Source organism: Brienomyrus brachyistius, chromosome 8 (genome assembly GCF_023856365.1).
Source record: "Brienomyrus brachyistius isolate T26 chromosome 8, BBRACH_0.4, whole genome shotgun sequence".
Classification (NCBI taxonomy): domain Eukaryota; kingdom Metazoa; phylum Chordata; class Actinopteri; order Osteoglossiformes; family Mormyridae; genus Brienomyrus; species Brienomyrus brachyistius.
In genome coordinates this window covers 2,791,604-2,805,137 of record NC_064540.1, presented here as the reverse complement: position 1 = coordinate 2,805,137, position 13,534 = coordinate 2,791,604, and positions in this window count along the sequence as shown.

Here is a 13,534-nt window from a genome sequence, read left to right as displayed (position 1 = left end):
CTGCTAATTCGAAAATATGATTGCACTACTGTTCTATAGTATATTCATGTATAAATATTTATATGCTATATTTAGACTTTTTATTCATATAGCATTGGACGATAAAGCAAATAGAGTTTCATTGTACATGTACAATGACAATAAAGGTTCTATTCTGTAAATTATTCTATGGCATATGTAATAATTCATATTAATTATAATAGACTTCCTCTTAATAATAGTGTAGTCACTCAGTATTCATTGCTTAATTTATCTGTTTTAGCTGTTGTACGCTGATCAATTTAGTGGTACACTAACTAAACTAAGAAAGGCTGCACAATACTCAACTTGTGTAATAATTGGTAACATAAAATAACCAACCACGCTGTAGTCACTCGATCAATGGTCCAGCTACTTGTACATTTAAACCGTAAAAATAGCTTGATTATCTGCATTTTCCTCAGCTCTTCTTATCCATTAAGGAGTTAACCACAGTTTGTGTGTCTGTGCATTGCCTTAATTTATTGCTGATCAGATTACAGATTAAGATATTCATCCATCCATCCATCCATCCATCCACATTTAAAACCAGCCATCCAGATATTGATATACTGCATCATTAATAACATTGGGTGGGGCTTTTCAAATGCACTTTATTGCATGCTGGGGAATATTTTGGTATTAAATCATTGGCTACATAGTATTGTTTTAATTAACATGACCACCAAAGGTATTTTTACATAAACAAGCCTTTGAGACCAGGAAGTATGAGAACACAAAGAGGTCAATAGATGTAATATTAAGGCTTCCTTTGTTTCTCTTTGGGGACTATATATGATCAGAAGTGGCAGAGAGACACGTTGCGCAGGTTCTAGAGTGTTCTTCAGAGAGCATTAACAAGGCTCTTGCCATGGGAGCCTTTCTGCACAGATTACCGATGATTTGAATTTATTTCTTTATTGGTGAGGCCGGAAGCGGCAGTGGTGCTGCTACCACGCACTCATAACTGGAAGGCCGCTTTTCCAAATCTTGAGAGTTTACCTTCTTTGAACTGTTCCATAAAAAAGTGATGAGTTATTCGATATAGTGGCATGAAGTACGTAAAGCGCATGGAAGGCATAAAAGAATGAACGCGATGATTTGTTTCAGTACACGAATCAGTAGTGACTCTTTTACATTTCTTTTAAGGTGGGGGCTGAAAGAAAGGTGACATTTTCATATGCCCCACATGGTATTGTTTAAAATTGAAAAACCAATCCGTTAAAATCCAAACAGATAATGGATGAAGACTTTCACACTCTGGACTAAAACTGTACCTTTGACGACTTAGACACCTCAATGCCATTTGGCAAGTCTACAATGCAGAAATGGAGCTTTATTTGCTATTTTTACGAGTCCATGTACATCGGAATGCTTCTCTCCGCATGTCCCTTCTTGCTCTTCTTTTGAGATGAACACATAGTGAGAGTGAAGCTTGGGGTCGGAACGCAAGGTTGCCTGGCGTGCGGCGCCCCTGAGGCACGTTTTAACCATGAACAGTCATTTGATCATTTCAGTATTAGATGCAATTATTTTAAGATTAATATCTGCCATCTAATCCAGGATGTACCCTCAGTCTTATACTTTATGCCTCCCTTGTGACTCCAACCATGGATGGATGGGTGAATGAATGGATGGAGAGATGCATGGTTAAATACATGGATGGAGGATGGATGGATGGATGGATGAATGAATGACTACATCGTTGTTTGTTTTTCAAATGTGTTGTTAGATGTTAGCTTATTGCCTCGTTATCACAGCCAACAATCTGTTTAAACTAAAATCCAAGCCACGCTGCGCTTCTTGCACCTTCCGTTCTCATTTCGAACTGTTTGTTTCTCTTCCCTTCTTTCCCTGACTTGTTATTTTTGCTTCCTATTAACTTGCAAGTCACACACGCCAGGGCTGAGGTTTGCCACACATTATCTTCACTCCCCGCCTCATCTCCGTAACGATGAGCACTTCTGCTACCTTTCCATATATCACAGACCGCACTGTGTTTTTAACCACTGACCACATCGTAGCACTGTGGTGCTGAGGTTAGGAGCCCATTGCCAACAGTAACGTAGACCCTGTAAGCCGATCCCCAACCAGGCTATGTGCAGCAGCTGCCACAAGTTGGGCTCCGAGCCCTGATGCTACCTGTATCTTTACATGACGGTTTTCCTCCCACATGCTAACCTGACCCGCTGTCCAGCTGGCCTTCATCCCGTAAAGATCGATCTGAATTTAGATAGCGGTCAATATTGAGGCCCGACGTGTTTCTGCCGCTTTGGCCTGGCTGACTGATACACCGTCATTCGGGGCCAATGTAAACATCCTCCTGGCCTTTATAGTACTATGGAAATAAATCAGAGTAAATATGAATAATAATTGCTGGGGTAGAAACTGTGTTCCCGTGGAAACCAGCAGCCAGAGAACCATGTCCTTGCCTCAGTGAAGAGCACATCTGAGTGGAGGATTGAAGGTGATGTAACCATGAATTGCCGATCAGCTTAGACTCGCGACCCTGGACTGTGGAATTGGTGGGGGGGGGGGGGGTGCCTGAGTAACCTTTGGAGCATCATTAAAATGTATTGATGATCAATTATGAAAAATTACCTGTACATATTATTTGCTCTTTTTATAACAAAAACGTTCTATATATCTTTTTCAAAAGCAAATGGACAAGTGGGTAGCTGGAGCGGCCACGCTCCATCCAAGCACCCCCCCCCCCCCCCTCGCTTTAATCACTCGTTAGAGTGAACAGAAACGCTTCATTAGGGTGTGTGTGTTTTGACACTCTAAAAAGAGCAATAGGGGTGTTTCCATCGTAATTACATCATCCACTGCAAAAGGTCATTAAGACAGATAACTATAGATATCATTGTACTGTTTGGGCATAAGTATTTTTTTGGGGGGGCGATGATCAGGTTCATGTTATCTATCTATCTATCTATCTATCTATCTATCTATCTATCTATCTATCTATCTATCTATCTATCTATCTATCTATCTATCTAATCTATCTATCTACACACACTGCTGTAGATCTTGGTATCTATTGGTCTTCCCTGAGGGTACATCTTAAAAATATGTACTGTGGGTTTAAACTTTTCACCTCTGGCCCTGTTTACACTTCTCACATAAGGAAAACAAACGCTAAACAAAATGCTAAACAAACGCTAAACAAACACTAAACAAATGCTAACAGTTATCTGGAATTTGGGCTGCCCAAGCAGTAATATGATTTTTTACAACTTAACTTTTAATTAATGCTTTCTCGAATCCTCCTCTCTAAAAAGCCAAATCCTTAAAGCTGAATTCAAAGTAATCTTGCTGAAGTTTATCTCGATTATATGACAAATATGTTTATGCACAAATATGCCTTATTTATGCAAGAGTCATTTTAAATAACAGAAACAAATATGTGTCCATACCAGAGTAAGGGCAATACAGATAGATTATAAAGCAAATTAAAAACTTCAACTATTTAAAATATTCAGTAGGTTGTAGGAGTCTGAGGTGGCAGGGCTACAAGTTCCTGTTTACAAGAATGGAAAATGTGTGACTTCATATAAAATCATATGACAGGAAATTATTTTAAGCTTTGGCTCAAGGACATTTTTCTCCTACTTTTTAAATTGAAAATTAGCTTAATTACCCGTTAAGCTAAACTGTATTGCTTTCGAATCTAGCTTGGGACATATAGACCATTCAAACCCCATCACATATCAGACGACCGACATCGCTATAAAATGCCTGTTACCTATAAATGCTTATTTGCTCTTTTAGACCTAAATGGCTGTAAATGTGCCCGCGATTTGTTAATGCCATTTGTAGATTGTTTAGAACATGAATATTTTTCACAATGGAATAAGATAAGAAATACCAATTAAAACTGAAAATATTCCAATTGAGATGTTCAATATGAATAAAAACAGCATTTCTCATTTTAATCAGTTTGCCCTGGGAATTCAAATCAGACAGTTGATTCTACAGTGTTTTTTTCATCTCATACACATATTATTAGGTTATCAGCTGTGCACATTTGAATGCAAACAAGACATTTCTGGTATATCAATAGCGCCCTGTGATGAACCGTCTTCACATCCAGGGTGAGCTCCATCCTAGACAGGCTCCAGGATTACCCCATTAAAATAAATAGTTAGAAGATGGATGGATGGATGGATAGATGGATGGATGGAAATTATATAGATGATCTTTGCAAGCTTATCACTGCAGTCCTCATGATGTGCAAAGACAGTGAGATAACTATTAAAAGCCTTTTGTTATTGATAACTGCAAACTATTTCCTTGGGAAATAACTTTTGTTGAAGAAAATCTGGGTGATATCAGAGGAAGGTCAGCATGGCCCAAAACAGATTGTGAATTGTGGTGAAGCTCTACCTCCTGTGTAAATTGCTCCTGAGCTATGAGCAGCAGTGGAACATGTTTTTAGCTGTAACCAGCAGCCAACTGGGCTCCTATCAGTATCCCAGAGAACTATGTCCTAAGCATCAGTGTCACGCTTTCGGGGGCCCGTTCGCTTCAGCTGCAGGCGGAGGCGAGGTGTCCCAGGGAGGGCTATTAGCAGTGGCCTTCTCTCCACACAGGATGCGGCGATCACCCTCGCCCCCTCCAGAGCGCAGATTAGGAGAAGCTGTTTTGACAAGACGAATCACGTGTGATTGTCCTTCTGCAGATTCTCGCCCGGGTTCGAATCAGGACTAGGGAGCTGAAGGATGCTTCTCTTCCTTAAGCAACTTCAGTCTTTAGATGCTGAAATTAGATGCTGAAATGCTGGCAAATTAAGCATTAGCAAAACATAATATCACGCTTGGAAATCTCCAATTTCAGCTATTCTTTTGCATGATTAGATTATTGTATAATAAAAATGATATTATGTAATTGGACGAGAGTAATGCTGTTGTTACTGATAAATGCATAAATGAGCTTAATAACCGATGCCTTACATCAAGTCTCGGTTCCAGTGTGAACTGGTCCTGGAGAGACTCCCTGGTAGGTCTGACACTCCATGTGCTAGAAAGTGATATTTTATAATACACACCTCTGGCATGTATGACAAGCTGGCGATCAGCCAACAATGTGCCCAGCGTTACGCTTATTGAGGGTATGTCTGCCTTGTGACTGCAATACAGTAGCCAACTAACACACACCATTTTGAAATTTGTTTCCACTAAAGGGATAGCATTGTGAAAAGTCTGCGTGCCTTGTCTACAAGTACAAAAATACAGCGTTTTTGAATAGTAATACTGACTTGAATTCACCAATTAATTTGTGTCTTTCAAACAGAATCATGAGCATGAGTGCAATATGGTTAACCAGTGTATTCCGTTTGAGGGCCATGTTATCTGATTTAGTTCTGTGACTGTAAATTGAAAGAAATGTATTGATCTGAATCTACCGGCCCAGATTTCCTGTTCAGGGCTTGTATGTCCGCCTAAAAATAATCTGTAAAAGCTGTAAAAGAGCCCAATGATGACTGAAAACACTGCATTTTATGGTGATGGTTAACATGGAAGATGCATCCAAATATTGGCTTTAAGCAGTACATGCTGAAGAAGGCCCCCTTTTAAAGTTTATATACTGCAAAAAAAAAAATGAATAAAAAATGTAGGCCTAGTTTAAAAAACACAATTGTTGTTAACAATGTTCCTTCTGGAGGATAATTTTACAGCTCAATAGCGAATGCAGTGCAGCGCCATCAGATATCTCTCTTAGACGCAGTGACCTAGAGGCTGCTATTATCTCACACACAGGAGTAGCAAATATGTTCGTCAGTATATATTATATATAATTGCATTTCAAAGTCACTGCCAGCTGATCAGCTATAGTTGTCACTGCTAATGAGATACAAAGAAGAAGCGTGTTAAAAGTTGAGGGTAGCTAACGATTACGTAATGCATCCCAAATGCCATCAGGCTCTCCACGTAAGCGGCAGCACCACGGTAAAATGACACCGGGGAATCTGAGCAGAAGTGCCCTGTGCTCTTCTCCTCCTCCTCCATCAGGAGAATCACACAAATGAGGCAGAGCAGACAGACCAGGGGGAGCAGAGATCAATGGGACACACTTTCTGAAGGATCAATCCGGGACTTGATCAGCTTTCCCTTGTCCTCTATTTTCACTCTCTCCTCCGACCCCAAATCCCACGCCTCCACCACCTCAACCCAACTCGCCGCCGTTCTGTCGTATGTGTGAGAGGAGAAAGATGGGGGGGGGGGGGATCGATTGTTTACACCTCGGTTTAATTGCAATTAAAGGTTGCAAACAGGCGCGGGGTTCAGATCCTGTATTGTCACCGGTGTCGAACAAGCGAGAACATCAACACAAGCGCCTCGGCTGACTGGAAATCCGCTAATGTGTCATAATGGTCAAACACCGTAGAATGACATAGCAGGTTGATGAGTCACTCTTCAAAGTGTGGATGGGAAGAGGCATTCCGTTTTCGGAGCTGGTGATGCAAGGAAATGACTGCAACGAGAGCCTTCAGTCAGATAATTGCGACGAAGGCTGCGAGTAATCTCAGTCGGGCTGGGGACAGAGAAATGAAATCCAGCAGAACATAAAAAATTGTTAGGTTACGTTATTTGCAAGCAGCGTCACTTTGCACGCTAAATAAAACGAGACTTCAGATCATTTTGCAAGCATAAGGAGTTTCTGCATCCCTTCAGCAATTATTAGCCCTATAATTTTGTATAGGGTTTATACGTTAAATGAAAGCAATGTCGACACCAGAGACGATCTGACGGCCAGGCCCACGATTTTTTTAGTTGGGGGGGTGGGGTGATGGTAAAAGTCATTGACCATGGGGGCACAGGGCTAATAGCCTAATTTTTTAGCATCGTTGGATGATCATTTTTTCGGGGAACAGCTGGTGCACTGCTTTGGAGCCAACACTGAATGAAAGGAACTTTCTAAAGCAGAAGCTTTTAACACCAAAGTTAAGTATCGTACTAAGTTCCACTTGCAGTAGAATTTCCTCGTGGGTCTTGAATCAGCAATTATTAAGCTGCAAGGCTGTGGCTTTACCCTCAGGACCAGCCATTTCCCGTCTCTGGGAGGCTCGACGACAGGCTGTACTCCAGCCGACTCCTGCCGCATACGCTCAGTGCTGCAGTGGGAGGCTTTGGTTTCAGCCCCGTCCTCATCTTCTCATGCAACAAAAGCTGAGATATTGCTGCAAGGTCTGCCCTGCTTAGGGTTGTTGGGCTGCAAGACGCGCTGTGTGGCCAGACACAAGTCTGGTGCTCGTTTGCTGTGGACAAAAACAACCGCGCGTTCGCAAAGGTTTGCTGGTTTCTTAGGCTTCGAGGAGCCATTTACGTGGCCTAACTCCTTTTTGCATGGTCATACTAGAGGCCTATCCCAGAATGCACAGGGCACGAGGCATACCATGAATGGAATGCCAATGAGGGACCGACACTTGCCCTAAATTAGCAAGGTGTTCATGGAAAAGGCCCTTAATTATGTGATGGGTGTTTCTGACACTTAACAAGCACATTATGCAATATTCTTGATCACAAGTTTGCAATATGGAAGCACCATAACATATTATTAAATACGTTCCCTGTGTTTTACTGGCAAGTTCATGCATTGGTTTAATTTAGCCATTGTGCTAACAGACTATAATCAGAAACCTTGAATCAAGCAGGATATAATTACTGCTGATTATCATCTGACAGTGAGGCTTGTTATGAAAGTATTAAACCAGGGCTGCCAATGTGGTCAGCTAGCTGGCACGATAATTTGAATTCCAGACGAGTCTGCACACGCATTTACATGTATGTAACGGTGTTATTATCTTGTTAGAACTCTGTCGGGTTTGCAAACTACTCCGATACTTTTGATGCAGTTAATTCGAGGTTTATAATGAAGTAATACAGATTTACTGTAAGATTTCCTGTATGAGTGTGAGAGGGGGGGGGGGGGGGGGGGTGTCACGCCAGATATGTGGGACCTTGCAAGCCTTGATTAAAAATATGAAGGAAAATTAAGCAAAGTGTAATGTGACCATCAACAAAACTGGCAGTGAAAATCAAATCAAATTTTCTATGTGAAATGTACATGTTTATAGCAAAAGGTATAAGCTCAGTGAGTAGCCTGTGTTTTCCTCCTCAGGACTGAATTGGGCCCACGGTAAATAATAGATGAGATATCTGAAACACAGCAGGAGAAGTGATCGGGGGGGTAAAGCTTCAGAATCCACGATGTGATCACTCTGCACTGTCAGTCGCCAACTGTTTCTACCCATTTCCTGTTAGCTGTTCCGTTGGGCAACCATTGGGTCAATTTGGGCGATGATTGACAACACATAGCAATCCTACCCAGTATTTTTCGAGAAGCCTAATTCCTTCCGTCGTGCTATAAAGTCCATCATTCTTCATATTCTTATATTCTTATATTCTTCATATATTAAGCGTGAGTCACACTCAAAACCGTACTTACCTCGTATACCGTTCATAGACGGTGGTCTATGCTTGAAAAAGAGATTGTAAAATTACGTAAATTGTGTATGTACCGATTTCAGTCATGTGAGCATAGAAATAGGTACAAATTATAAGTTTTGGGAAAAATCTTTAGCTATAAGTTTACATTTTTCATAACTGGTTTCAGACCTTAATAGTTGCAAAGGGGTGACATTGCAGTTTCATTCATAACCAATGAAGGATTAACACATTTTTCTCCGAAAACATTCCCAAAACTATTGCTTTTCCACTGGTTTAAAAGTTTATGGTGACTAATACTGCATGTTAGTCTACCTGGTGTAAGCAGCTTGCCAATAAAATAATTTCTTTGGAAAAATTCAAACGTTTTCCTTTTTTTGGTTAAATGTAAACCATTACATCCCATGTTGTTTCTCACTGTCAGCAGGCAGTTTAATGTAAAATGTGTGCGTACAATTTCATGCATACATGTTTGTAAATTATTTTGTATTATATTGCATGATATACAGTATGTTATACCAGGGTGCATCAATTAAGACAGACTTCTTGTATGTTTGACATACTTGGCCAATAAGAATCGTTCTGATTTTGATTCTGATGGGTGCAGATGTAGAACTGTGAGTCATGCCTTTGTGCCTGTGACTAATGCAGGGACAAAATGACAGCCAGCGACATTGCAGGTGACAATCTAGGTAATGTCCTCTCAACTAACCACACTGCACCCATTCAGTTTTTACGGCTTTCATCTCTTCAGTATTCTGTTCTGCTTCATGTATTTAACATAATCTTTACATGAATTGTTATGGATAAAATTTCCAGGACTTCTGGAAAAATCACTCATATCATTTTTTAACATCAATGTCTGATCTATTACCATTTTCTTACACAGTATTTTTTTTTGGCCACCTCATTGACTGACACCTCACAGCTGCTGAAGCTTTACATCCAATCAAAAGAGTTAATTCATTCACGATGCCAATTTCCTATCCCATGTTAGGCACGTTTGTGGGAACCAGATCTTTCCCGTTAAAGAAGGCCGCAATATCGAAGGCAAACATCTTTAATTAAAACATCCCATTCAACAACAGAGCGATTCTCCGTGATCTTTGTTAGATTCGTTCCCCCTGGAAAGGGAAGAGAGGCCGATTGCAGATTGCAGCAGGCCATGGCTCCCACGGCCTCCGCTGTGTCACATGGTCACAGCGGCTTAATTGCGAGTCGGGAAAGGATGTGTGTCTCTTATTGCAGCGATAAGGTTATAATCCCCCAAAATGCTGATACTTGTAATGACTTTCTCTTTAATTAGCACCATTATAAAAGCCTGTTACTCCTTATTGTCCACATCTCCATTGTGCTCACTATCAGAAGAGCAAATACTTGCTGAAAGATTTTATTTTATTTTTTTTTCTAATATAATGCACTTTTTATAAATAGACTCGGACTATGGAAATTAATCCTACCCAATATGAGTCAATGTCAAAGAGTGAGTATGTGTGTCCCTTCTGATAGGTGCTAATGGAGTCAGAGACCAGCTCTAAAGTATCACATTTGAGAATATTAAGCCTTACGCTTTCAAATAGACCATTAAGTTCTCGTCGTTTTAGTTTCAGTTTATCACCAACAGTTTAACTTGATTTAATCTGTTGTTTAAGGCATAAATGTTTGATTCTTATCATGCTAGTAGCACAGCGTGTGGCACTTCAAAATGTCTCTTTACGCATAACTGAACGTGTATTGTTATTTATTGCTAGAATGACAAGCAACAAAATTCCACAATCTTGGTGACACCATCTTCCACGTGCTACACCAGAATGAACGCTGTCCTTATATACCACTGCTGACATGGTGTTATATGGGACAACCAGTGCACTTACCCAGTGACTTCTGGTTAATAGGGGAAGTGTTCGTCTTGCTTCCTTACCTGTCGCTTGTTGGGGACTTGAGTAGACTATCCGACACATCCAGCTCATACAGAAAGACAGGCCCCCTGTCCAAATCCCTGCCCTCCCAGAGACACTGTGTTACCCCCACCCCGAATGCCATCAAACATCTCCTGGACACAATCAGAGATTTCATCAAAGTAGCTGGGTCTGGCCAACGAATAAAGACGTAATTGAAGACCATAAAGGCTTCAGAACATAATTAGCTAAAGCATCAGGCAACACCTAGCGAGTGCAAATTCTGGAGAATTCTGCCCACAGCCCATTTATTTCCTCCTGTTTATGGAGCCGGGTCCCAACGTCAGTCATGATGTTGACCTACCCTCTCTTGTCACAGAGGAAAGAATCACCTCTTTAGCCTCATAGCTAAGCATCCACATTCAAATTAAGCTGAAGCACTTGATACTCCAGCACTGCTAAGCAATGCACAGCTATCCAGTGTAATGAATATCGTTAACTATGTTACTGTAGCATAGTGAATACTAATGTCATCGTAGAATTAATATTGCTCTGTGTTACATAAGTAATTAATTTTTTTTTGTTTGTTCCGGCTTCGTTGTGAAAAATGGAAGTACAATATTTATCCAGGCTAACTAGATCCTATCACATCCCAGTGTAGATCTGAATTTGGTGAGTGTTGACTTCTCAGGGAGCACCAAAGGCTAAGCTTTACAAAGCACATGAGGTTTCAAGAAATATTTAGATGTTTTACAAACTGTGTTAGAGTTCGTAGTTGTCCTAATTACTTAAAGTAGATTAAACCTGGTGGAAGTGCATTTGCGGAGTGTTTTATGCGCAAGAAAATTTCAGGTACGTCTAACCTTGAGCAGATACATTTACAGTGAGTCAGAGGGTAGAAGTCGTATCTCTAAACTGGTTGTAGTGTATGACTGACTGTGTGTATGTGAGTTTGTGTATAGGTTATGTATACATTACATTGTAGGGACCAAATGTCCAGACAATGTGGTAAAACCAGTTATTTTGACCTTGTGGGGACATTTATTTTAGTCCGCACAAGGAGAAACTCAATTTTATAAAGATATGTGAATGCAATCAAAAAACTAAATAAAAAATCTTGTATTTTGTTTGGTTTCTTGTCCTTAAGGTTCTGACTATGTAGGTGTTAGGGTTATGGTTGTCATAGCTGGGATTAGGGTTACGCCCATTGAAATGAATGGTGAGTCCCCACAAAGCCAGAAATAGAAACCTAATGTGTGTGTGTGTATGGGGGGGATTATGTTTATATTATTACATTGTGGGGACCAAATGTCCTTGACAATATCATAAAGACCTGATATTTTGATGATGTGGGGACCATTTTTCAGGTCCCCACAAAGATTTGTGAATGCAATCAAAAAAGTAAAATGCCAAAAGTCTCATGTTTTGTTTGGTTACTTATGGTTAAGGTCAGGGCTGGGTCGGGGTTAAGGTCAGGGCTGGGTCGGGGTTAAGGTTAGGGCTGGGTCGGGGTTAAGGTCAGGGCTGGGTCGGGGTTAAGGTCAGGGCTGGGTCGGGGTTAAGGTTAGGGCTGGGTCGGGGTTAAGGTTAGGGCTGGGTCGGGGTTAAGGTCAGGGCTGGGTCGGGGTTAAGGTCAGGGCTGGGTCGGGGTTAAGGTCAGGGCTGGGTCGGGGTTAAGGTCAGGGCTGGGTCGGGGTTAAGGTTAGGGCTGGGTCGGGGTTAAGGTCAGGGCTGGGTCGGGGTTAAGGTCAGGGCTGGGTCGGGGTTAAGGTCAGGGCTGGGTCGGGGTTAAGGTCAGGGCTGGGTCGGGGTTAAGGTCAGGGCTGGGTCGGGGTTAAGGTCAGGGCTGGGTCGGGGTTAAGGTCAGGGCTGGGTCGGGGTTAAGGTCGTCATGTTGGGATTTGAGTTTCCCCATAGAAATGAATGTACAGTCCCCACAAAGACATAATTACAAACCTGTGTGTGTGCCTTCAATCATGAATCGGTATCCCATCCAGCATGTAGCTCCACCATATGACCTGTACTTCCTGGGATATGCTCCAGGCACTCCGTCAACGGATAGAATGAAAGCTGTAAACAAAACTTGTTTTTTTGCAGTGAGGCTGAAAATGTGATTAGTTTTCAGGATTTCAGGAGTTATTGAGCAAGATCCCCAGTATGTGTGCGACCTTGAGTGGAAGACAAGAAAAATAGCAGTGGTATCAGGAAAGAATAGTCTAGAAAAGTAAATTTGTTGTGAAGGTATGTGACGCTGGGTGTATGTAATGATCTATCTTGGTCATTAATTTGGTCATACTTATTAATGGATCGGTCAGTTTCTCAGTTTGCTTTGGGGAAAATATGCAAAATTGTCCCAATAATTTACATGCAAATGGGGGTTAAGGACCTTGTTCAAGTTTCCAACGCTGATATGGTTTCTCTGCTGACAATGGGCTTCAAACCAGTGACCTTTGGCACACGGGTAGGAATCCCTAATGTATGGAGCCACACATTACTCCATATACACTGAGTCATAATGAAAGAAATTCTGTGTACATAACCAGCCAGTCATCACACTTCTATCATTTACATAACATCATGCAAGCGCAATGAAATGCAAAAGCCGAAACAGAATAGCTTGGCAAACGCAAACGTGAATGCATTTTCTCGGCTCCGGCAGTTAATGTACAAACAGCAGCATCGCATACATTATTAACATGCATTACTATGATCTATCTTCCCTTAAAAGTACCTTTGCTTATTTAATCGCCAAGCACGTTATATCTCAGTCATTAATATCACCTGTCACACTCAAGACACACATACTTGCAGTATATTTATATTTGTTCGACTGGCAGATAATTTGGTTCAAATAATGAGTAAGCATGACACACACTCCAGAGCACTCGCAGAGATCAAAATATGTTGTTCTGACTGAGCAGTAGCAATACTCGTTTGTCAAGGGGTGTGTTGGCTTTCGGTGAGATATACATTACTGGAGCTGTTACTTGGCTATGATCTAAGTCAGGCTGGTGTTCTAGGTGCAGAGCAGTTGCTAACAGAAAGCTAAAGCAAAATCCTGCAGACATGGGGGCTCTCTGTGGAAAAGAGTGCTTCACCCCCGCTGTAAAAGCAATAGGAAGATAAGAAGTGGAACCACAGGTGTAAGAAGCAAGATTTTGAGCTACT